This window comes from Stegodyphus dumicola, chromosome 9 (genome assembly GCF_044657685.1).
Source record: "Stegodyphus dumicola isolate Sdum_Otavi_A_Nest chromosome 9, ASM4465768v1".
Classification (NCBI taxonomy): Eukaryota; Metazoa; Arthropoda; class Arachnida; order Araneae; family Eresidae; genus Stegodyphus; species Stegodyphus dumicola.
This window is the reverse complement of record NC_140776.1, coordinates 34008378-34035720: the sequence shown is the minus strand read 5'-3', so window position 1 is coordinate 34035720 and position 27343 is coordinate 34008378. Positions and strand designations below refer to the sequence as shown.

At 38.3% G+C, this 27343-nt stretch overlaps 1 non-coding gene across 1 annotated transcript; it reads right to left on the bottom strand.

The window, feature by feature from the left end:
* Window positions 1-22471: 22471 nt before the first annotated feature.
* TRNAS-CGA (transfer RNA serine (anticodon CGA)) lies at window positions 22472-22544 on the bottom strand. The gene has a single exon. It is a non-coding gene; the product is annotated as a tRNA-Ser (tRNA).
* Window positions 22545-27343: the final 4799 nt, after the last annotated feature.

Here is a 27343-nt window from a genome sequence, read left to right as displayed (position 1 = left end):
TGTAAAATTTTTTTCCCAATGTTATATATTCAGTGGCACTTTAATCTTCGCTAAAGACAGAAATAAGTTAAAATAACTAATGATAAAATGCTAAAACACTAACATGCCGCAGATAGTAAAGCGGTTAATAAGCAGAGGAGGTAATTATTTAACAGATATTATAACATGAAAAGCATCATCCTTCACAAAAATTATTTCATTGGATCCACTGGTGCTGTTGAAAGCTAAAGTCACGAACGCAGTTGAAAGTAGAGTGCACTCCTGCCAAATCTTGGAGCACGTAATCCCGCTCTCTAACCCCCTCTTTGTAAAATGAAATTCAAAACATTGAATAATTTAGTGACAGATTTTTTTATTGTACGTCTTTTCATTGCTTGAGATGAAATAGAATTTAGTAGAATTTTTGTGGAATTTTACAGGGTGCTATAAATTGTAGCAGACTGAGAGGTATTTTATTTAGCACTTTGAATTTAATTTTTGAATTTATCGAGAAGCATAATTCTTAAATCACCAAAGTATTTAACTTCAAAATATTCTTATAACATCATAGGTATGTATGGTTATAAAAGTGTCGGAATTCTTAAAAAGTATCTCTTGACATATTCGATTCACCTGCTTAACTGATTTAAAATGCCATTTTAGATTTTGTTATACGACAAAGAAAAGCTCAAAATTTTGATTTAAATTCCTACATAACGTTTTTAATATTTTGCTTTATAATAATTGTATTTCTTGAAATAATTATATGGCACTTTTCTGAAATTTGAGGTCATATCGACTACAACTTCCTTCCCTTGTTTAATCGGTAATCTTTATGCACTGTTTTAGAAAAATTCCTAACGTTAAAGAATAATACATTTGTTGATGAGATTATTGTTTTTTTGTTTGCATTATTACTAAAATTTAAAAACATCAAGTTAACTTACGGTTATATTAAGGAACAGATATTAGTAAAACTGATTATTTTGATAAAAATGTCTCCAAATTTAATCATTACTCAACAAAAGAATGAATAGTAATAGTCTGACCTTTATATGTTAATATAAAGGACTTGACGTTACACGGCTTCCTTCTCCAAATACAAACCTAACATTGTTGCGTGCGTACGGGTTCGTTATGAAATGAATGCACAAGTCCGATGAAAAATGAACAAAAATTTATTATTATCACAACAGAAATGCTTAAATTTTCTCAAATTATCATGCAGTATCACAATATCTCACAGTAGTTATCTTTTAACTACTCAAATGTACAATAGAACGTATTTCAAAATAGCTAAAGAACGCTAATCCGCGAATTCGCTATAATCAACAACGGCAGTTTTCTAAACAACAACAAACTAAGCAACTACTACAAACTGAGATGTTTTCCTCCTTTTATAAGATTTTAAAATCACGCGCTAGAATTTTCCAGCACTTTCTCGAAATCAAAAAGAGATATTTATTTAACGCACGCGCTCTTGTATTTTTAATTTTTCCGGCTTAGCTTTCTTTTAATATTCGTCACGTGCTGCACTGCGCGAGAAATAAAACCATTTAATTTATAATTGAACTAACATTAGCTTTTTAAATACCAAATTCGTAACACTGCCTCCTTCCCAAGGACTGCACGTCCCGGGCAGTACAATCCCTGGACAGGAAGCTAAACTTACAACTGTGGCATAAATGCAACTGAGGCATAAACATTACATTACAATATTAAACAACATGAACACTAAATGCAATAACTAACTTAAACAAATCAAATGCTAAATGCATATCAAATACTAAATACAAATCAAATACACATTTGAAAACAAAAAGGACCATGGTCTTATACTATTTACAATTATTTACATTACGCACTATGGCCATAGTAATGAGCTAACCTGTCGTAATGAACGACTTTAGGTTTAGAGTTCGAAGACTTACGGATCATGACGTCATTAAGTCTGTTCAGGACTATATATGGACCATCCGAGGGAGACTGTAATTTAGGACTGAGTTCTTTTCGTTGAATCGGGTTCCACAACCACACCTTGTCTCCTTTGTTGGATCTATGTCTAGTAGCTCTCGTGTTGTATCTGGACTTCACTTTCTCCGTCGCCAGGTTGACTCGCTTTCGTGCGGAACGGTGAATCACTTCAAAACGGGCCTTGACATCTTGGATGTGTTCCTCAGGCGATGAAGGTGCATCCGTATGGCAATCAAACAAGCTGTCACAAGGCAGACGAAGGTCTAGACCGAAGAGCGTCTGTGATGGAGAATAGCTGGTAGTCTTGCGTTTCTTTTCGACCATAGCATGATTTCGGCAGTTTCCCGAGCTGGTTCTTTCGGACAAAGCGTCGGCAATTCCAGGTGAGGATCCCTTCTTAGGATGGATAGCCATGTCTTCAGATCCTGAAAGCAGCTTGTTGTTTTTGAAGTCGAAGGAAAAATTGTATTTCCTTAAAAAGTCCAATCCGAGTATGTATGGATCTGTAATATCCGCCACATAAGCCGTGTGATGGTAGGCGGCACTTCCAAACGTGAAGCTCACGTTTAACTTCCCAGTTATGTCGATCTTATCACCAGACGCAGTCTGAAGGGTAACACAGGATGGCGTCCAAATAAGTTTATCTTTAAACTGTTCAGCTAAATCTTTCCTAAGGATGGTAACATTAGCTCCTGTGTCAATGATCATATTGCAAGGAACTCCATTAATATGTCCTATTATGAAAAGTCCATTACTGCCGCCTCTCACTGCAGAAATCTGAAGCGCTTTAAACTGGGGCTTTTCATGATCTGGCAACCTCCGCCCCGCGAGATGGCCACTAATTAGTTTCCCTGCTGTTTGTTAGGAGCGGTCTTAGCATCCGTACCCTGGGGTGTTCTGCAGTTTCGTCGGATGTGTCCTTCAGCACCGCAGTTCCAGCACTTTACGGTCGGTTTCTTGTCACCAATATTCTGTCTCAAGGCGTTCAGTTGTCTAGTTAAATCGTCTAGACGAGCAGTGACTTGATCCCCTGGCTCCTGGACTTGAGCAGCTCTGACTGGATGGCGGTTTCGACGGGTGGCTTGCTGGGCTGCCTCAAATTTCATGGCATACACTAAAGCGCTTTTCAGATCTTTAACATCCGCCATTCGCAGTGCTTTCTGTATTTCAGGGTCCCGGATAGGATCCCGGATGCCATCGATGAAATATTGCAGGGACAGGATTTCCCTTGTTTCTGTCGGGCACTCCGAAAAGGCGTGATGTGACAGCCTTTCAACATCCGTGGCGAGTTCCTGAAGTGTTTCGGTGAGCTTCTGTTGACGGGATTTTAATTGGAGCCTGCTGTAGTCTTTTAAACATTTCTCCCCGAAGCGCAGCTCCAAGGCGCCGGACAGAGCTTCGAAATCTAACCTTTTGTTTTCGGGAAGAGTCTGAAGGATATCCGCTGCGTCGGCTCTTAAAGAAGCGGCGAGATGACAGGCCTTAGCTTTGGAATCCCATCCATTCGCATCCGCCACGATAGAAAATTGTGTCTTATACACCTGCCAGGAGGTCTTCCCATCATATGTCGATAGCTTCAGAGAGGGACGAGCAGGCATCGATAGAAATTTGAAACCTTCAGAATTGTTTCCTACCGTCGCTATGCACTTCTTTAGGCTTCCAACTTCTTTGGCGACGGCAGCAGAAACTCTATCATCAATTTGTTGTTCGACGGCAGAAACTCTCTCTTCTATATGTTCTTTCACAGAAGAAATTCTTTCTTCTACTTGTTCTTTTACCGAAGAAACTCTTTCTTCTATTTGTACAACTTTAGTTTCAACCGCGTCTATTCTGCCTTCCATAGCCTCAAATTTATTTTCTATTACGCAGGTAATTTCTCTTTTCATTTCATCTTGACCTGCTTTCATCTCGTCTTTAGGAGATTTCATCTCTTCCTTAACGGATTCCTGGCCCAATTTCATTTCTTCCTTAAATGCAGCAAAGGCTGATATCAACTGTCTTAACTGCTCTTCCATCGCTCTTGTGATTGGCATTCAAACCCCACTCCTGACACCAAAAATTGTTGCGTGCGTACGGGTTCGTTATGAAATGAATGCACAAGTCCGATGAAAAATGAACAAAAATTTATTATTATCACAACAGAAATGCTTAAATTTTCTCAAATTATCATGCAGTATCACAATATCTCACAGTAGTTATCTTTTAACTACTCAAATGTACAATAGAACGTAATTCAAAACAGCTAAAGAACGCTAATCCGCGAATTCGCTATAATCAACAACGGCAGTTTTCTAAACAACAACAAACTAAGCAACTACTACAAACTGAGATGTTTTCCTCCTTTTATAAGATTTTAAAATCACGCGCTAGAATTTTCCAGCACTTTCTCGAAATCAAAAAGAGATATTTATTTAACGCACGCGTTCTTGTATTTTTAATTTTTCCGGCTTAGCTTTCTTTTAATATTCGTCACGTGCTGCACTGCGCGAGAAATAAAACCATTTAATTTATAATTGAACTAACATTAGCTTTTTAAATACCAAATTCGTAACACTGCCTCCTTCCCAAGGACTGCACGTCCCGGGCAGTACAATCCCTGGACAGGAAGCTAAACTTACAACTGTGGCATAAATGCAACTGAGGCATAAACATTACATTACAATATTAAACAACATGAACACTAAATGCAATAACTAACTTAAACAAATCAAATGCTAAATGCATATCAAATACTAAATACAAATCAAATACACATTTGAAAACAAAAAGGACCATGGTCTTATACTATTTACAATTATTTACATTACGCACTATGGCCATAGTAATGAGCTAACCTGTCGTAATGAACGACTTTAGGTTTAGAGTTCGAAGACTTACGGATCATGACGTCATTAAGTCTGTTCAGGACTATATATGGACCATCCGAGGGAGACTGTAATTTAGGACTGAGTTCTTTTCGTTGAATCGGGTTCCACAACCACACCTTGTCTCCTTTGTTGGATCTATGTCTAGTAGCTCTCGTGTTGTATCTGGACTTCACTTTCTCCGTCGCCAGGTTGACTCGCTTTCGTGCGGAACGGTGAATCACTTCAAAACGGGCCTTGACATCTTGGATGTGTTCCTCAGGCGATGAAGGTGCATCCGTATGGCAATCAAACAAGCTGTCACAAGGCAGACGAAGGTCTAGACCGAAGATCGTCTGTGATGGAGAATAGATGGTAGTCTTGCGTTTCTTTTCGACCATAGCATGATTTCGGCAGTTTCTCGAGCTGGTTCTTTCGGACAAAGCGTCGGCAATTCCAGGTGAGGATCCCTTCTTAGGATGGATAGCCATGTCTTCAGATCCTGAAAGCAGCTTGTTGTTTTTGAAGTCGAAGGAAAAATTGTATTTCCTTAAAAAGTCCAATCCGAGTATGCATGGATCTGTAATATCCGCCACATAAGCCGTGTGATGGTAGGCGGCACTTCCAAACGTGAAGCTCACGTTTAACTTCCCAGTTATGTCGATCTTATCACCAGACGCAGTCTGAAGGGTAACACAGGATGGCGTCCAAATAAGTTTATCTTTAAACTGTTCAGCTAAATCTTTCCTAAGGATGGTAACATTAGCTCCTGTGTCAATGATCATATTGCAAGGAACTCCATTAATATGTCCTATTATGAAAAGTCCATTACTGCCGCCTCTCACTGCAGAAATCTGAAGCGCTTTAAACTGGGGCTTTTCATGATCTGGCAACCTCCGCCCCGCGAGATGGCCACTAATTAGTTTCCCTGCTGTTTGTTAGGAGCGGTCTTAGCATCCGTACCCTGGGGTGTTCTGCAGTTTCGTCGGATGTGTCCTTCAGCACCGCAGTTCCAGCACTTTACGGTCGGTTTCTTGTCACCAATATTCTGTCTCAAGGCGTTCAGTTGTCTAGTTAAATCGTCTAGACGAGCAGTGACTTGATCCCCTGGCTCCTGGACTTGAGCAGCTCTGACTGGATGGCGGTTTCGACGGGTGGCTTGCTGGGCTGCCTCAAATTTCATGGCATACACTAAAGCGCTTTTCAGATCTTTAACATCCGCCATTCGCAGTGCTTTCTGTATTTCAGGGTCCCGGATAGGATCCCGGATGCCATCGATGAAATATTGCAGGGACAGGATTTCCCTTGTTTCTGTCGGGCACTCCGAAAAGGCGTGATGTGACAGCCTTTCAACATCCGTGGCGAGTTCCTGAAGTGTTTCGGTGAGCTTCTGTTGACGGGATTTTAATTGGAGCCTGCTGTAGTCTTTTAAACATTTCTCCCCGAAGCGCAGCTCCAAGGCGCCGGACAGAGCTTCGAAATCTAACCTTTTGTTTTCGGGAAGAGTCTGAAGGATATCCGCTGCGTCGGCTCTTAAAGAAGCGGCGAGATGACAGGCCTTAGCTTTGGAATCCCATCCATTCGCATCCGCCACGATAGAAAATTGTGTCTTATACACCTGCCAGGAGGTCTTCCCATCATATGTCGATAGCTTCAGAGAGGGACGAGCAGGCATCGATAGAAATTTGAAACCTTCAGAATTGTTTCCTACCGTCGCTATGCACTTCTTTAGGCTTCCAACTTCTTTGGCGACGGCAGCAGAAACTCTATCATCAATTTGTTGTTCGACGGCAGAAACTCTCTCTTCTATATGTTCTTTCACAGAAGAAATTCTTTCTTCTACTTGTTCTTTTACCGAAGAAACTCTTTCTTCTATTTGTACAACTTTAGTTTCAACCGCGTCTATTCTGCCTTCCATAGCCTCAAATTTATTTTCTATTACGCAGGTAATTTCTCTTTTCATTTCATCTTGACCTGCTTTCATCTCGTCTTTAGGAGATTTCATCTCTTCCTTAACGGATTCCTGGCCCAATTTCATTTCTTCCTTAAATGCAGCAAAGGCTGATATCAACTGTCTTAACTGCTCTTCCATCGCTCTTGTGATTGGCATTCAAACCCCACTCCTGACACCAAAAATTGTTGCGTGCGTACGGGTTCGTTATGAAATGAATGCACAAGTCCGATGAAAAATGAACAAAAATTTATTATTATCACAACAGAAATGCTTAAATTTTCTCAAATTATCATGCAGTATCACAATATCTCACAGTAGTTATCTTTTAACTACTCAAATGTACAATAGAACGTAATTCAAAACAGCTAAAGAACGCTAATCCGCGAATTCGCTATAATCAACAACGGCAGTTTTCTAAACAACAACAAACTAAGCAACTACTACAAACTGAGATGTTTTCCTCCTTTTATAAGATTTTAAAATCACGCGCTAGAATTTTCCAGCACTTTCTCGAAATCAAAAAGAGATATTTATTTAACGCACGCGCTCTTGTATTTTTAATTTTTCCGGCTTAGCTTTCTTTTAATATTCGTCACGTGCTGCACTGCGCGAGAAATAAAACCATTTAATTTATAATTGAACTAACATTAGCTTTTTAAATACCAAATTCGTAACACTGCCTCCTTCCCAAGGACTGCACGTCCCGGGCAGTACAATCCCTGGACAGGAAGCTAAACTTACAACTGTGGCATAAATGCAACTGAGGCATAAACATTACATTACAATATTAAACAACATGAACACTAAATGCAATAACTAACTTAAACAAATCAAATGCTAAATGCATATCAAATACTAAATACAAATCAAATACACATTTGAAAACAAAAAGGACCATGGTCTTATACTATTTACAATTATTTACATTACGCACTATGGCCATAGTAATGAGCTAACCTGTCGTAATGAACGACTTTAGGTTTAGAGTTCGAAGACTTACGGATCATGACGTCATTAAGTCTGTTCAGGACTATATATGGACCATCCGAGGGAGACTGTAATTTAGGACTGAGTTCTTTTCGTTGAATCGGGTTCCACAACCACACCTTGTCTCCTTTGTTGGATCTATGTCTAGTAGCTCTCGTGTTGTATCTGGACTTCACTTTCTCCGTCGCCAGGTTGACTCGCTTTCGTGCGGAACGGTGAATCACTTCAAAACGGGCCTTGACATCTTGGATGTGTTCCTCAGGCGATGAAGGTGCATCCGTATGGCAATCAAACAAGCTGTCACAAGGCAGACGAAGGTCCAGACCGAAGAGCGTCTGTGATGGAGAATAGCTGGTAGTCTTGCGTTTCTTTTCGACCATAGCATGATTTCGGCAGTTTCTCGAGCTGGTTCTTTCGGACAAAGCGTCGGCAATTACAGGTGATCCTTCTTAGGATGGATAGCCATGTCTTCAGATCCTGAAAGCAGCTTGTTGTTTTTGAAGTCGAAGGAAAAATTGTATTTCCTTAAAAAGTCCAATCCGAGTATGCATGGATCTGTAATATCCGCCACATAAGCCGTGTGATGGTAGGCGGCACTTCCAAACGTGAAGCTCACGTTTAACTTCCCAGTTATGTCGATCTTATCACCAGACGCAGTCTGAAGGGTAACACAGGATGGCGTCCAAATAAGTTTATCTTTAAACTGTTCAGCTAAATCTTTCCTAAGGATGGTAACATTAGCTCCTGTGTCAATGATCATATTGCAAGGAACTCCATTAATATGTCCTATTATGAAAAGTCCATTACTGCCGCCTCTCACTGCAGAAATCTGAAGCGCTTTAAACTGGGGCTTTTCATGATCTGGCAACCTCCGCCCCGCGAGATGGCCACTAATTAGTTTCCCTGCTGTTTGTTAGGAGCGGTCTTAGCATCCGTGCCCTGGGGTGTTCTGCAGTTTCGTCGGATGTGTCCTTCAGCACCGCAGTTCCAGCACTTTACGGTCGGTTTCTTGTCACCAATATTCTGTCTCAAGGCGTTCAGTTGTCTAGTTAAATCGTCTAGACGAGCAGTGACTTGATCCCCTGGCTCCTGGACTTGAGCAGCTCTGACTGGATGGCGGTTTCGACGGGTGGCTTGCTGGGCTGCCTCAAATTTCATGGCATACACTAAAGCGCTTTTCAGATCTTTAACATCCGCCATTCGCAGTGCTTTCTGTATTTCAGGGTCCCGGATAGGGTCCCGGATGCCATCGATGAAATATTGCAGGGACAGGATTTCCCTTGTTTCTGTCGGGCACTCCGAAAAGGCGTGATGTGACAGCCTTTCAACATCCGTGGCGAGTTCCTGAAGTGTTTCGGTGAGCTTCTGTTGACGGGATTTTAATTGGAGCCTGCTGTAGTCTTTTAAACATTTCTCCCCGAAGCGCAGCTCCAAGGCGCCGGACAGAGCTTCGAAATCTAACCTTTTGTTTTCGGGAAGAGTCTGAAGGATATCCGCTGCGTCGGCTCTTAAAGAAGCGGCGAGATGACAGGCCTTAGCTTTGGAATCCCATCCATTCGCATCCGCCACGATAGAAAATTGTGTCTTATACACCTGCCAGGAGGTCTTCCCATCATATGTCGATAGCTTCAGAGAGGGACGAGCAGGCATCGATAGAAATTTGAAACCTTCAGAATTGTTTCCTACCGTCGCTATGCACTTCTTTAGGCTTCCAACTTCTTTGGCGACGGCAGCAGAAACTCTATCATCAATTTGTTGTTCGACGGCAGAAACTCTCTCTTCTATATGTTCTTTCACAGAAGAAATTCTTTCTTCTACTTGTTCTTTTACCGAAGAAACTCTTTCTTCTATTTGTACAACTTTAGTTTCAACCGCGTCTATTCTGCCTTCCATAGCCTCAAATTTATTTTCTATTACGCAGGTAATTTCTCTTTTCATTTCATCTTGACCTGCTTTCATCTCGTCTTTAGGAGATTTCATCTCTTCCTTAAAGGATTCCTGGCCCAATTTCATTTCTTCCTTAAATGCAGCAAAGGCTGATATCAACTGTCTTAACTGCTCTTCCATCGCTCTTGTGATTGGCATTCAAACCCCACTCCTGACACCAAAAATTGTTGCGTGCGTACGGGTTCGTTATGAAATGAATGCACAAGTCCGATGAAAAATGAACAAAAATTTATTATTATCACAACAGAAATGCTTAAATTTTCTCAAATTATCATGCAGTATCACAATATCTCACAGTAGTTATCTTTTAACTACTCAAATGTACAATAGAACGTAATTCAAAACAGCTAAAGAACGCTAATCCGCGAATTCGCTATAATCAACAACGGCAGTTTTCTAAACAACAACAAACTAAGCAACTACTACAAACTGAGATGTTTTCCTCCTTTTATAAGATTTTAAAATCACGCGCTAGAATTTTCCAGCACTTTCTCGAAATCAAAAAGAGATATTTATTTAACGCACGCGCTCTTGTATTTTTAATTTTTCCGGCTTAGCTTTCTTTTAATATTCGTCACGTGTTGCACTGCACGAGAAATAAAACCATTTAATTTATAATTGAACTAACATTAGCTTTTTAAATACCAAATTCGTAACACTGCCTCCTTCCCAAGGACTGCACGTCCCGGGCAGTACAATCCCTGGACAGGAAGCTAAACTTACAACTGTGGCATAAATGCAACTGAGGCATAAACATTACATTACAATATTAAACAACATGAACACTAAATGCAATAACTAACTTAAACAAATCAAATGCTAAATGCATATCAGATACTAAATACAAATCAAATACACATTTGAAAACAAAAAGGACCATGGTCTTATACTATTTACAATTATTTACATTACGCACTATGGCCATAGTAATGAGCTAACCTGTCGTAATGAACGACTTTAGGTTTAGAGTTCGAAGACTTACGGATCATGACGTCATTAAGTCTGTTCAGGACTATATATGGACCATCCGAGGGAGACTGTAATTTAGGACTGAGTTCTTTTCGTTGAATCGGGTTCCACAACCACACCTTGTCTCCTTTGTTGGATCTATGTCTAGTAGCTCTCGTGTTGTATCTGGACTTCACTTTCTCCGTCGCCAGGTTGACTCGCTTTCGTGCGGAACGGTGAATCACTTCAAAACGGGCCTTGACATCTTGGATGTGTTCCTCAGGCGATGAAGGTGCATCCGTATGGCAATCAAACAAGCTGTCACAAGGCAGACGAAGGTCTAGACCGAAGAGCGTCTGTGATGGAGAATAGCTGGTAGTCTTGCGTTTCTTTTCGACCATAGCATGATTTCGGCAGTTTCTCGAGCTGGTTCTTTCGGACAAAGCGTCGGCAATTCCAGGTGAGGATCCCTTCTTAGGATGGATAGCCATGTCTTCAGATCCTGAAAGCAGCTTGTTGTTTTTGAAGTCGAAGGAAAAATTGTATTTCCTTAAAAAGTCCAATCCGAGTATGCATGGATCTGTAATATCCGCCACATAAGCCGTGTGATGGTAGGCGGCACTTCCAAACGTGAAGCTCACGTTTAACTTCCCAGTTATGTCGATCTTATCACCAGACGCAGTCTGAAGGGTAACACAGGATGGCGTCCAAATAAGTTTATCTTTAAACTGTTCAGCTAAATCTTTCCTAAGGATGGTAACATTAGCTCCTGTGTCAATGATCATATTGCAAGGAACTCCATTAATATGTCCTATTATGAAAAGTCCATTACTGCCGCCTCTCACTGCAGAAATCTGAAGCGCTTTAAACTGGGGCTTTTCATGATCTGGCAACCTCCGCCCCGCGAGATGGCCACTAATTAGTTTCCCTGCTGTTTGTTAGGAGCGGTCTTAGCATCCGTGCCCTGGGGTGTTCTGCAGTTTCGTCGGATGTGTCCTTCAGCACCGCAGTTCCAGCACTTTACGGTCGGTTTCTTGTCACCAATATTCTGTCTCAAGGCGTTCAGTTGTCTAGTTAAATCGTCTAGACGAGCAGTGACTTGATACCCTGGCTCCTGGACTTGAGCAGCTCTGACTGGATGGCGGTTTCGACGGGTGGCTTGCTGGGCTGCCTCAAATTTCATGGCATACACTAAAGCGCTTTTCAGATCTTTAACATCCGCCATTCGCAGTGCTTTCTGTATTTCAGGGTCCCGGATAGGATCCCGGATGCCATCGATGAAATATTGCAGGGACAGGATTTCCCTTGTTTCTGTCGGGCACTCCGAAAAGGTGTGATGTGACAGCCTTTCAACATCCGTGGCGAGTTCCTGAAGTGTTTCGGTGAGCTTCTGTTGACGGGATTTTAATTGGAGCCTGCTGTAGTCTTTTAAACATTTCTCCCCGAAGCGCAGCTCCAAGGCGTCGGACAGAGCTTCGAAATGTAACCTTTTGTTTTCGGGAAGAGTCTGAAGGATATCCGCTGCGTCGGCTCTTAAAGAAGCGGCGAAATGACAGGCCTTAGCTTTGGAATCCCATCCATTCGCATCCGCCACGATAGAAAATTGTGTCTTATACACCTGCCAGGAGGTCTTCCCATCATATGTCGATAGCTTCAGAGAGGGACGAGCAGGCATCGATAGAAATTTGAAACCTTCAGAATTGTTTCCTACCGTCGCTATGCACTTCTTTAGGCTTCCAACTTCTTTGGCGACGGCAGCAGAAACTCTATCATCAATTTGTTGTTCGACGGCAGAAACTCTCTCTTCTATATGTTCTTTCACAGAAGAAATTCTTTCTTCTACTTGTTCTTTTACCGAAGAAACTCTTTCTTCTATTTGTACAACTTTAGTTTCAACCGCGTCTATTCTGCCTTCCATAGCCTCAAATTTATTTTCTATTACGCAGGTAATTTCTCTTTTCATTTCATCTTGACCTGCTTTCATCTCGTCTTTAGGAGATTTCATCTCTTCCTTAACGGATTCCTGGCCCAATTTCATTTCTTCCTTAAATGCAGCAAAGGCTGATATCAACTGTCTTAACTGCTCTTCCATCGCTCTTGTGATTGGCATTCAAACCCCACTCCTGACACCAAAAATTGTTGCGTGCGTACGGGTTCGTTATGAAATGAATGCACAAGTCCGATGAAAAATGAACAAAAATTTATTATTATCACAACAGAAATGCTTAAATTTTCTCAAATTATCATGCAGTATCACAATATCTCACAGTAGTTATCTTTTAACTACTCAAATGTACAATAGAACGTAATTCAAAACAGCTAAAGAACGCTAATCCGCGAATTCGCTATAATCAACAACGGCAGTTTTCTAAACAACAACAAACTAAGCAACTACTACAAACTGAGATGTTTTCCTCCTTTTATAAGATTTTAAAATCACGCGCTAGAATTTTCCAGCACTTTCTCGAAATCAAAAAGAGATATTTATTTAACGCACGCGCTCTTGTATTTTTAATTTTTCCGGCTTAGCTTTCTTTTAATATTCGTCACGTGTTGCACTGCACGAGAAATAAAACCATTTAATTTATAATTGAACTAACATTAGCTTTTTAAATACCAAATTCGTAACACTGCCTCCTTCCCAAGGACTGCACGTCCCGGGCAGTACAATCCCTGGACAGGAAGCTAAACTTACAACTGTGGCATAAATGCAACTGAGGCATAAACATTACATTACAATATTAAACAACATGAACACTAAATGCAATAACTAACTTAAACAAATCAAATGCTAAATGCATATCAAATACTAAATACAAATCAAATACACATTTGAAAACAAAAAGGACCATGGTCTTATACTATTTACAATTATTTACATTACGCACTATGGCCATAGTAATGAGCTAACCTGTCGTAATGAACGACTTTAGGTTTAGAGTTCGAAGACTTACGGATCATGACGTCATTAAGTCTGTTCAGGACTATATATGGACCATCCGAGGGAGACTGTAATTTAGGACTGAGTTCTTTTCGTTGAATCGGGTTCCACAACCACACCTTGTCTCCTTTGTTGGATCTATGTCTAGTAGCTCTCGTGTTGTATCTGGACTTCACTTTCTCCGTCGCCAGGTTGACTCGCTTTCGTGCGGAACGGTGAATCACTTCAAAACGGGCCTTGACATCTTGGATGTGTTCCTCAGGCGATGAAGGTGCATCCGTATGGCAATCAAACAAGCTGTCACAAGGCAGACGAAGGTCTAGACCGAAGAGCGTCTGTGATGGAGAATAGCTGGTAGTCTTGCGTTTCTTTTCGACCATAGCATGATTTCGGCAGTTTCTCGAGCTGGTTCTTTCGGACAAAGCGTCGGCAATTCCAGGTGAGGATCCCTTCTTAGGATGGATAGCCATGTCTTCAGATCCTGAAAGCAGCTTGTTGTTTTTGAAGTCGAAGGAAAAATTGTATTTCCTTAAAAAGTCCAATCCGAGTATGCATGGATCTGTAATATCCGCCACATAAGCCGTGTGATGGTAGGCGGCACTTCCAAACGTGAAGCTCACGTTTAACTTCCCAGTTATGTCGATCTTATCACCAGACGCAGTCTGAAGGGTAACACAGGATGGCGTCCAAATAAGTTTATCTTTAAACTGTTCAGCTAAATCTTTCCTAAGGATGGTAACATTAGCTCCTGTGTCAATGATCATATTGCAAGGAACTCCATTAATATGTCCTATTATGAAAAGTCCATTACTGCCGCCTCTCACTGCAGAAATCTGAAGCGCTTTAAACTGGGGCTTTTCATGATCTGGCAACCTCCGCCCCGCGAGATGGCCACTAATTAGTTTCCCTGCTGTTTGTTAGGAGCGGTCTTAGCATCCGTGCCCTGGGGTGTTCTGCAGTTTCGTCGGATGTGTCCTTCAGCACCGCAGTTCCAGCACTTTACGGTCGGTTTCTTGTCACCAATATTCTGTCTCAAGGCGTTCAGTTGTCTAGTTAAATCGTCTAGACGAGCAGTGACTTGATCCCCTGGCTCCTGGACTTGAGCAGCTCTGACTGGATGGCGGTTTCGACGGGTGGCTTGCTGGGCTGCCTCAAATTTCATGGCATACACTAAAGCGCTTTTCAGATCTTTAACATCCGCCATTCGCAGTGCTTTCTGTATTTCAGGGTCCCGGATAGGATCCCGGATGCCATCGATGAAATATTGCAGGGACAGGATTTCCCTTGTTTCTGTCGGGCACTCCGAAAAGGCGTGATGTGACAGCCTTTCAACATACGTGGCGAGTTCCTGAAGTGTTTCGGTGAGCTTCTGTTGACGGGATTTTAATTGGAGCCTGCTGTAGTCTTTTAAACATTTCTCCCCGAAGCGCAGCTCCAAGGCGCCGGACAGAGCTTCGAAATCTAACCTTTTGTTTTCGGGAAGAGTCTGAAGGATATCCGCTGCGTCGGCTCTTAAAGAAGCGGCGAGATGACAGGCCTTAGCTTTGGAATCCCATCCATTCGCATCCGCCACGATAGAAAATTGTGTCTTATACACCTGCCAGGAGGTCTTCCCATCATATGTCGATAGCTTCAGAGAGGGACGAGCAGGCATCGATAGAAATTTGAAACCTTCAGAATTGTTTCCTACCGTCGCTATGCACTTCTTTAGGCTTCCAACTTCTTTGGCGACGGCAGCAGAAACTCTATCATCAATTTGTTGTTCGACGGCAGAAACTCTCTCTTCTATATGTTCTTTCACAGAAGAAATTCTTTCTTCTACTTGTTCTTTTACCGAAGAAACTCTTTCTTCTATTTGTACAACTTTAGTTTCAACCGCGTCTATTCTGCCTTCCATAGCCTCAAATTTATTTTCTATTACGCAGGTAATTTCTCTTTTCATTTCATCTTGACCTGCTTTCATCTCGTCTTTAGGAGATTTCATCTCTTCCTTAACGGATTCCTGGCCCAATTTCATTTCTTCCTTAAATGCAGCAAAGGCTGATATCAACTGTCTTAACTGCTCTTCCATCGCTCTTGTGATTGGCATTCAAACCCCACTCCTGACACCAAAAATTGTTGCGTGCGTACGGGTTCGTTATGAAATGAATGCACAAGTCCGATGAAAAATGAACAAAAATTTATTATTATCACAACAGAAATGCTTAAATTTTCTCAAATTATCATGCAGTATCACAATATCTCACAGTAGTTATCTTTTAACTACTCAAATGTACAATAGAACGTAATTCAAAACAGCTAAAGAACGCTAATCCGCGAATTCGCTATAATCAACAACGGCAGTTTTCTAAACAACAACAAACTAAGCAACTACTACAAACTGAGATGTTTTCCTCCTTTTATAAGATTTTAAAATCACGCGCTAGAATTTTCCATCACTTTCTCGAAATCAAAAAGAGATATTTATTTAACGCACGCGCTCTTGTATTTTTAATTTTTCCGGCTTAGCTTTCTTTTAATATTCGTCACGTGCTGCACTGCGCGAGAAATAAAACCATTTAATTTATAATTGAACTAACATTAGCTGTTTAAATACCAAATTCGTAACAATATGTTTAGCTTTCTGCCTGTATATCGATATGTAAATTTCAGAGTTGTACCTTATTTCAAGTTTTAAATTTTGAAATGATTTTTTATCAAAAAGAAAATGCAGAGCAAAATACAGGCTTTTTGAAATTCATTCTAACTAGGATTAAATCTCCGTATGATTTTTAATAAAGGTATCTGTTATAATTTAGAACAGGAAAAGCACATGCTGTAAGGCGCGTCTGCTACGCCGTTCAACTCTCCGCCTGAACCCATGCTGACTTCGGTTATATTTCACAGGAAAGATGTCAAGAAATAAAGTGTACCGGTACTGTAAACATTCAGTAATCAACTATAGCTGGACTATTATCAGCAATAATCATGTAATCAACTATAGCGGTAACTTAGCTGTACAAAAATAATAATGTATTCCAAACCGAGGTGATGGCAATAAGTAAAGCAATGAAATACGTTAAAGAACATTGCAAACATAATATAACTATAAAATCTGACAGCCTTTCCACACTCTACGCAATTAAAGATCCGAAAACTACCTCATATATTATTGCAGCAATTCAGAAAGATTTACAACTTAATGTTTCATTCAAAATAACTCTAGAAATGGATACAAGGTCATGCCGGAATATACAACAATGAAATAGTGGACCAACTAGCTAAAGAGGCTGCTATAGGCCAATATGCAGAATTTATAGATATTCCATGGCCAACCTCTCATTTTAAAAGGCATCTTATATCTATTACCATATCAAAATGGCAAGACGAATGGGATAACAGTGAAACGGGTAAAAGAACACATCAACACATTGCCAAGGTAAACCCAAAACGGCTAATTGCAAATCCACCGTTAGTGCGCTTTGTTTCAGGCCACGGACCTTTCCCCGAATATTTCAAAAGGTTTGGTATTTCAAACACGAGTATCTGCATTTGTGACCAGCTGGGAACTCCTACACATTACGTTACTAACTGCCTCCTCATTAAAGATTTTCATATTAAAAGGCCAACAACAAATATTCAAGCTTTTAGTAAATTCTTAGTAAAACAAAAATACACAGTGCCAAAAAATCACAAAAACAAAGGACATCCTAACAAAATTGGGCACAAATTTATGTCAAGTAATACAATTTCATATAACAAGTTATAATAAAGATGTAATAGTATAACAAATAAAGAAGTGCAATTTATAACAGAGTAAAGCAAATAACGTCAGTGCTCATAATTTGAAAAAGTGATTAATTTCTAGCGAAATGTATCATATATATTATGTTTAAAATGGTCATGCATTTAATATGCACATGCATTCAAATTACAATAAACAAATACTGACTTTTCATGATTATGAAGGCATGACCCATTGGTAGTTAAATTGTCATAAAAATATTATAAACTTGAAAATCAAGTTACAAGAAGGCATACCCATGTTGATTCGGGGTCATCAAAGACAGATAGTATTCAGCGTCATACAAAAGACGAACATACAAAAGAGAAACAATACTTTGGAAATAAAAAGCACTATTCTGGAAGACATTAGCACAATATATAAGAGGAGGAATACGACAGAATATATGAGGAATACAATAGAAGCCTTGAAACTGAGAAACTCATGAAAGAACAGCAGCAAAATGAAAGGAATTTTGCAAGAGGATTTAGACAACATTCTAGTTGAAATGGTACAAATGACTAAAGAGAAAATTCACGATAAAGAAATAATATATAGACTGTTTAAAATAAAGAGAAATTACAAAAGAACGAAATTCATTAGAGAAAATTCTCCAATCAAAATTTATGTAATAAGTTATGTTAATAATGTGAAGACAATTATTGCATAGACTTGATTTGTAAATCAGCCACAACATATGGCAATGTAAAAATTTTAGAATTATTAATACATACTAGACAAGGGCGGACGTGGGCAGAACCGATTAACTGTAATGGTAGAGGGATGGTGCCCACATCCTCTGTTACTACTACTACTACTATAGCGGGAATTTTGTACTTGACGGAAAATATACGAATTATTGACGTTTGAAAAGTCGGATGACGTGAAGTGAGTTTTGAATTGTGTCTTTAATTACTAAAAATTGCGTTTTTTTTTTTTTTTTTTTTTTTTTTTTTTTTTTTTTTTTTTTTTAATTTTATTTACGGTCGTGGAAAGTGAACGTATAATCAAATAATCACCTGAGAATAGATGTCAATAAAGATCTTATTCTGAAGATCTGTTTAGAACTGGCACAGAATCAGCTGAATTGTAAAGATGTAAAATCGCGGACGTTGTTAAAACTGTGTATACATTTGAATTTTGTCTCTGTTTTCATCCTTTAAAGTGATTAGTAAAGTAATAATTCATAGCATCCGTTAATACAAGTAAGAATTCATTGCATCCGTCAAATATGTCTCGAATCTACATATATGTATAAAATAAAAATCCTGGTGATGGTAGCAAAGAATATGACATTAACTCTGGTGCAAAAAGACGAGTTTGCATTCATACCTATTCAGCATTTTGTATTCTTGATAAAACGTTTTTGAAAGAGATGTATACAAATAAATCAACCATAGACATGAATCTAAGCTTTAGAAACTGCATAAGCTTTTTAAAAAAATATGTGAAGTAAGAAAAATAAATCTAACGGCAGAAAATAGCAAAATAAATTCTTAGCCTCAGATATAAAGGTTCAAAATATTTGGTGCATTTAGACACTTGTAACACAACCGCAGCATCTGCCACATAGGTCTAATAGGCGTAAAGCAGAAGTCATTAGAATAAAAAGAGCTTCCAAAGATGTTCTCTGTGTTTATTCTACTCTCTGCGAAACGCTGAAATGCTAACTTGCTATATTTACCAAAAGACGTATTTTTAACACGGTTTGCTAAAGCTACGTTTACAAAGACATGAAAGTAAGTACAGTGTATTGACAAGTATGACAGCCTACGCGAAAGGCTGCTTCGACGCTCAAGAGTAGACGGAAAATAATCTGATTGATGAGAGTACACAAATGTTAAAACGCGCACTGCTCCGAAATCATTAGCATTTGCTCGCAAATCTTGTACGGCAAATACGTAAGTGTACACGTGTCTGTAGGCGGAGCCAGCAGTAAAACAGGCTTTATAAGCGCAAGAAGGGTAAGACGAATTACGTTCGCTAGCGTACCTGGGCGAATTTCTTGATGTTATCTTGCAGCAATCGGTTAAATTTACATCGGAACAGTAAAAATGAGTAACCACCAACGTTTAGAAGATGGAATGAGGTGGTGAATTATGGGGTGGCTAGAGGCAGGCCAATGGCAAGTCTATATGTGCAGAGAAGTTTATTTTAACGCCCAGAGTCGTGTGTAACCTATGGAAACTGGATCCATCGAGAGAAAGCCTGAGCAAGGTCGTCCAAGAGCCACGCCGGCCAGAGGAGATAGCTATTTGTCTAATTTAGCGAGGCGTAACAGAGGGGATACAGCTTCTCACCTCTCTTGGGACCTGTATACAGCCACAGGAACCCTCGTAACAAGAATGACCGTTTCAAAAGACTGAATGAGAGATGGTTGTTTGCCAAAAGACCGGATATTTGCGTCCCGCTCACGTCTACGGACAGGAGAGTCCAATTAGCATAGTGCAGGCAGCATAGTGATTGGAGTACGAAGCAATGGGCGGCCGTTCTGTTTACCGACGGGTCCCGGTTTAGCCTAAACAACGATTCTCGCCGTACGTTCATATGGAGAGAGCCAGGGACCCGCTACCTACCCTCCAGTGTCTTCGAAATCCACAATTATGACGGTGGCGGTGTAATGGTCCAGTCAGGCATCATGTTGGATGGCCGCACACTTCTTCACGTCTTTTATAGAGGCTCTGTGACTAGTGTGAGGTATAGGGATGAGGTCTTGGAGCCCTAGGTTCGCCTTTACTGGGTGCAGTGGGTCATGCGTTCATCTTACAGGACGATAAAGCGAGGCCACATAGAACACTTTTGGTCGACGAATTTTTCGAGAGTGAGGATATTCGCCGGATGGATTGGCCAGCTAGGTCTCCAGACCTCAACCCTATAGAGAATGGCTGAGATGGTCTTGGGAGGGCAATTGCAACTCGCAACCCCTTTTCCAAGAACGATCCAGGAACTGAAAACAGCGTTGCTGAATGAGTGGGACCAATTGCCACAGACACTGATAAACTGTCCTATTTCCAGTATGACATCATGCTGTGAGGCCTGTATGACTGTAAGAGGGGACCGTACCCTTTATTAACCCATTTCTTTTGGTTCTTCTAAAACCGCTGTTTCAGACCTTCAGACTCCCATGAGTGTTTACACACGAAAATTTGTGTCTATTATAACTGTTGAATGTTAATTTTGTTTGTATTATATCAACATACGTTCACACCAAATTTGATAACATCGCATAACAATTCAAGCGACGTCAATGACGCAAAGCTAACCAGGGTTGTTTTCCAGAGCAGCGGTTAGAAGTGAACTAGTCTGTTGAAAATAGTTCATCTTGTTTGGAACCACCTCGTGGATTTATACCTAAAGGATTCTCAGAGAAGAACTTATGAGCGCCTGCCTCTTGCTAAATGTGAAGCAAGGAGATGATTCCTTGTTGATATGGGATCTTATATGGTGGTGCAGTATTATCCAACCTTTTTATTCTACATGAGAAGAAACAGTTCGGTAAATACCATAGCATTCAGCTGCATTTCGCTCACCCTGTTATTCGCAAGGTACTCCTTAAAAGCTGTTCGTGTTTTCAAGAAGACAACCTTCTTATCCCCACTGCCGTGTTCAAGTATAATATTACGATGAAGATAGCTCATCTAACCCCGTGGTCTAGAAACACATAGGCTAGAAAATTATTAATAATTTGTTGGGGTTATTTGGAAACAAACTTCATGCTGGCAATTTGCTTTCTGTTGCATTTTTAGAATCACTGGTGGCTTTGTGGAACAGATAGCTTTATATTTCCATAAAAACTGCGAAAAAAAAAATTTCGTTCATTCCACATTGCATACAGTCTGTACTAAAGTCAAAGAGAAGTCCAAGTACCTATTAGTAATGATTTTCTCGTATTTTGCTATAATATATATATCTATTTGATTGTCTTTATGCATATATAAATGTATTAAAGTATTTAGAATTATGCATATTTGCAGTATTTCATTATTCTCTTACTTCAGAGGCTTTTCGTAATAGAGATGTGCCTGACTGTTCTGTAAATCTATAAAGCTCTTTTTAAAAGAGATTGATTTTTTGCTTAATTTAATTTAATTAATTCATTTTTGAATGTTTTTAAATTATATGTTACCTATAATTAAAATAAACAAAAGCCAATTAATTATTTCAATTATTGGGAAATACATTTGTTCTCACCCCTGCAGCAAATATATACATAATTTAGCTAGACTTACAGAGATTGATTTCGATTATGATAATTTGGAATATCTTAACAGCTCAGGTTTTGCCTTCTTTTTTCTTTACTTTATTGACGTTTTATGAAAACAATCTTTTAGTATTTTTATTTTTGGTAATGTGTGTGTAGATGTCTTCAGATACTGTTTAAAAAATGTTTTTTTATTGCTGACTGGCTGAAATTTAAGTTTCTCGACGCGTTCAGGCTTAATGGTTTTGCTTATCTATTCATTTCGGTTTCAGAGGCTATTCGAAAAAAAAAAAAAAAAAAAATTAAAGTGTTAAGTGCCAGTTAAAGTGTTAACTGAAATCTTTTACAATACCAACAACTGTAAATCTAACATTAAGATTAATTTTTAAGGTAGATGAGATTACCAAATAAATTCAAAACTGATTTTATTTGCATCATATTGGCGTTTAATCATTATGTTATTCTGCAGAAAATACCTCGCATTACGATTCAATCCGTTTTATTACGGTTAGAGGATTGATGAATATAAAAACAATAAAAAAAATTCTGCTTATTGTGTTTACATTAAAACTCCCTATTCTGAATTTTCATATTTTTTCTTCCAGTTCCCTGTTTCAAATTTTAAATGGTAAATTAGTTATAATCGGTCCTTTAAAAAAACCGGATAGATGTAAATTGAGCAATGTCCTCGCCGGAACACGAACCACGGACGTCTCAAATTCGCGTCGAGCGTGCTGACCACTACGCCACAAAGGCACACTAAGAAGGAGGGAGAAATACCTTATATACTCCTCTTTTAAAGGGCGACTGGGGCTTTAGGGGACTCATTCGCCAAATCCTGATAGTGAAGAATCATTGTTCACCAACTTTTAGTTCGGGCGCCACTGTAGAGTCATTAGGTTATTTTAAAGCAGGAGATGTGAAAAAATACGTTTGCCCTCGCCGGGATTTGAACCACAGACCTCTCGATTTCGCGTCGAGCGTACTGACCACTACACCACGAAGGCATACTAAGAAGGCGGTAGAAATACCTTATAAAGTGAACGTTCAATTTTGTCCATCGCAAAGTATGTCTTCCTGCCGAATTGCTTGCTTTTGCTGAAAACTCTAATTTTACTTGTAATATGTACTTTTACTTTTTAAATATAAATATTTTTAAATGTAAATTGTGTTTGTGTTTCATGTTTTTCTGTTACTTTATAATTTTTAATAAGGATGTTTTTGAGTTTTTATGTATGAAGCCTTGGCACGAAGTGAGAACAGAATTACTTGAGTGAGAAATATATCGCTAATGAAATTCGATGAAATGAAATGAAATACAGCAAAATACGTGTATAATAGAATAGGCCATACAGAGAAATCATGTGGTGACCACATCAGATTTTTTGTTTAATCATTATTAGTTTAGACCTTTTAGTTTTTGAAATAATTAATAAATCATTAGTTTTCATGTTTTTTTAAACAAAACGTTTCTCTGAAAAATTAACATATTACTTTATTTCCACTTTGCATATTTTGAACTTTTCTCCGTGTTAAAATTAATGTTAAAATTATGTAAGGAAATTAATGAGAAAATTTGGGCAAATTATTTATAGTAAGAATTAATGTTATTCTGTAATTTAATTTGTGATTTGATAACAACAATTCTACTATATACGTATATATATATTAATATAGCTCTAAATAATTAACTTTGCACGAATTCCTTTATGGCTCATGTATTTACTACAAAATTTTGTTTGCTTTAAAAGGTAATATAGTGTTTAATATAATGAAAGTCATTGGAAGTGCTATTTTCTGCATTGCATATTAAAATTTCAAGTTTCTAGAAATTTAAATATTACTGAAATCTTTAGAACTAGAATTTTCATACATGAATTTAATTTTCTTCCTAAAACTAATATTTCATATAGCAAGATGATTAATCTTCTTTGAGAATTCCATTTTTTGTCGCAATAAATTAAGCAGATTGGAGTTAAATTTCACATTGCGTATTTTCTGATATTTCAAAATGAAAATTATTGAGAAAGATACGTAACTTAGTAAAATGAAACGCGTATATTGTTGATAGAAAATGGCAATTTCAGTAAACGTTTTTTAATATGAAAGCCTGGAAAAGGTACTTATAATTTAGATTTTGATCTATTGTTGTACATATAATTTAAAACGTGACTTTTATTTGTTGTATAAGTAAAGAATTTCTTTCTGAAAAAGGAGATTTTTATGTAAAACTTTTCAAAATACGTGCTTTGTACTAAGAAATAATTTTAAAAGTTTAAAATTTCTCCGTATAACTGAATCTTTCTTTCTGTTTAGCTCTGAGATACACATGCGTTTTCATCTATTAAATCATATTTAATATTAACAAAACCATTTAATGAAGTCAATTGCAGAGCTCCTCATTAATAACCTACATCGTGTCCCTAATTTAAGCGCAGATTTCCAGTTGGCTAGAATCCAGTCATTTCTTTGCACAGTTAACATCAATCATTTGAATTGTTCCACAAGGATGTAACAGGAGTGATTAATTACTTATAGTGCATCTCTGCTCAAGCGAATTTTACTAAATACATGTATTTACAATCGTTAGTCACCGCGAAGGTGATTTATGATCCATTTTATGGCCATTAAACATAATCTCAATACAAATCTGGTATCTTTGAGTATGTGGCACTCAATGAATCTCACGCATAAATGTAGTCACAACAACCATATGCCCAGTTAATGGTTGTTTGAATTATCATAAGATTTTGCCTATGCCGCTTAAAGACCCTATTTAAAATTAGAATAAATCTGCTTTATAACCGCATTATTTGCTCTTATCGATTGCTTTAACATTGATGTTAATTTAAATTAATTTAGGTTAAGGTGTAACATAATATAAAATTCAAGTTACTTACATTAAACTTGAATTACTTTGAGAAAGAATATTCAATATAATAAATGTAAGATTTCCTTCCTAAGATATTTATATAATTTATTCTCATGCTCTGTTTTCCAGGACAAAATAGAATAATTAACTGTATTTAAAATTTTTCCTTTAATCATAATATACCCTTGAAATTTTTATACTCATTATTGTTTTATGATAAGCATTTGATTGATAGTTATCCTTGACTTATCACTAGGCTTGAATTAATAAGCATGTATAGGGAACATGTTCTTAAATAATCTATCTCATCACCTTCTAAAGCATTTTCAATATTATTCAATCGATCTCATTGAAATTGCACTAAAAGATACTGTACTATATATATCAGTTTCCGAAAGACAATGATTTTGATTTATTTTGCATTGGTTTTTTTACGTTACATAAAGGTTGAATTTTTCCTCTCTGGTGCTATATTACCCCGTCTTTATAAAAGATTAAACAACCAAATCGATTTCTCACCATGTGGCACTTTTTCATGAAATATCCTGGAACTGCATGAATGAAACTATGAATAGATAACTGATCAAAGTTTCTTCCTGTAAACTTCTCAGAAAATGGCATTTCAGCTTGTTAAACCAGCTATGATGTTTCCATATTTTTGAGAACCATGTTCTGCTCAATAACCAGATGCTAGATATAAACGCTAGTCATGCCTCCTCCTGTTATATAAACAACATAAATTCATACTTAATGAATAATTACATATGAACACCATATCTGTGAATCAACTAGAGCAAAAGTTCATTCTGGGTTATGCAGTAGGTAACTGTGAGTTTAAGTCACTTATCTGAACATATCAATCAATATTGTAACAATAACATACTAAGTATTGTGAGCAGTCATAGTGAAACATTAAAACAAAATACGTAAACAACTCCATAATTGCGTTGTGAAAATATTGTTAACCCGTTCTATGTTTAAGGTACAGTGTAAAAGATAATTACAATAAATACAGACAGGAGAATAAAATCAACTTACGTTTATTTAAGGTAGGAAAATATTATGATTACAAAACATAAAAAGAGATTCATGACCTCACTAAACATTACAATTAAACGTGGTGGCTGGATCAATTAAAGAACTAATGTGAAAACAACAGAAAAGGATGACATACCCTTCTTTAACATATTAGGGATCCTTCATATATTTGAGTTTTGTTAGCGAACCTTACTTCTCAAAAAAAAACTTGGGATAGTATCTGAAATGAGAAAACGAAAGGGGTTAGATTGACGAGACTCAACCAAGCTATTGGTTCGGAGGCCAGGCTTCCCTCCTATTACTTATTCCAACCAGCAGGACACAGGTCTTCCCTCCACAGGCCATCAAGACAGCGTAAATTTTAGGATGAAAATATAGATGTTGCAGCCTCTCTTCGGTGTTGGTTGTTTTACGTTGCTACGTCTAAGATGAGGCTCACCTCCGAGCTGCTCGCCCAAGTTGACATCTTATAAGTTCTCGTGAAATTTCTTTTTTCCGTCGAAAGTCTCTCGAAAAAACACTGCGCAGCCGTTTTAGTAGCTGGTGCGTTTTTTGAAAACTTGGCGTAGATGGTGACTAGCAGGAAGCCAAAAAAAGGCAACCCACACTCTGGATCTTGATAGGGGAAAAAAGTAATTCTGTATGTCCCGTTTTCTATTTTGTTTTATAATTTGTTTGCATATTATAATTTTTCAGTTTGTTTTCACTTTATAACTTAAGTAAAATTTATTTCTCCATTTTATTATTACTGTTCATGTAATGAAAAGTATCTGAAACTATTAAAATTTTAACTTTTTTTCATAGAATTTGAAAATAAAAATTTATTATTAACCAAAGATTTTAAAACAGGGCAGGAACAAGTACAGGGAGCACCACGCCATCGCCATTTACAAAAATGGTATAGCCCCCATGCACTACCTCTCTAGCGCACCGCCCCTTCCACAGGGGGCCTGATTACGGTATACATAGGACATAGTACTAGCAATAAATAAGACATAGAACATCATACTGTTACAGCATACTTCGACACATAGGACATAGCATTAACATATAGTTACAGATTATTTACAATGCAAAAAGTTATGTTTATTATAGAGCTTGTTGGTTTTGGCACCGCCCCTTCCACAGGGGACATGATTACAGTAAACATAGGACATAGCACTAGCAAAGTATAGGACATAGCATACTGTTACAACATACTTCAACACACAGGACATAGCATTATCATACTATTACAGATTATTTACAATGCAAGAAGTTATGTTCATACGATATATCATTATCATACTATTACAGATTATTTATAATGCAAGAGGTTATGTTCATTATAGAGCTTGTTGGTTTTGGCTTGTTGGTTTTGCTTTATGATACCTAGGGTGTTATATTTGAATTATGTATTGAATGTTGTACTGCGGTAATTAGGTAGGTAGTGTTCCATATGGTCCAAGTTCAATGTTCAGATTTTAGCAGTCCATGGGTGCGCTACTTTAACATGTACTTTAATGAATTATTGCATTTGATGCACTGGTCAGCTGTTCAGTACACATGTGGAATTGGTACGTTTCACCTGGTGTATATTCTGTTACCTGTTTAAGGTGGTGTTTGACGAGTTGTAGGCACCCCTGTGACGATACATTTCTTCTCTTGTGGAGTATGTGAACACTTTACTAGTGACACAATGGCATAGTACCAGTGGATTCAGGCACATGTACAATATAAATTGTTAGCTCGCATTATAGCTAGTCCTTTTGGAGGACAGTTATTATGAGATACAGACTTTGAGATCACGTTGCCGTTAGGGGGTTTGAGCTTGTTTTTCATTCTGGGGAGCACAGCTCGAGTCCATATTGGTGTAGTGTGTCTATTAACTATCGAAGGTTCTCATACAAATTTCTC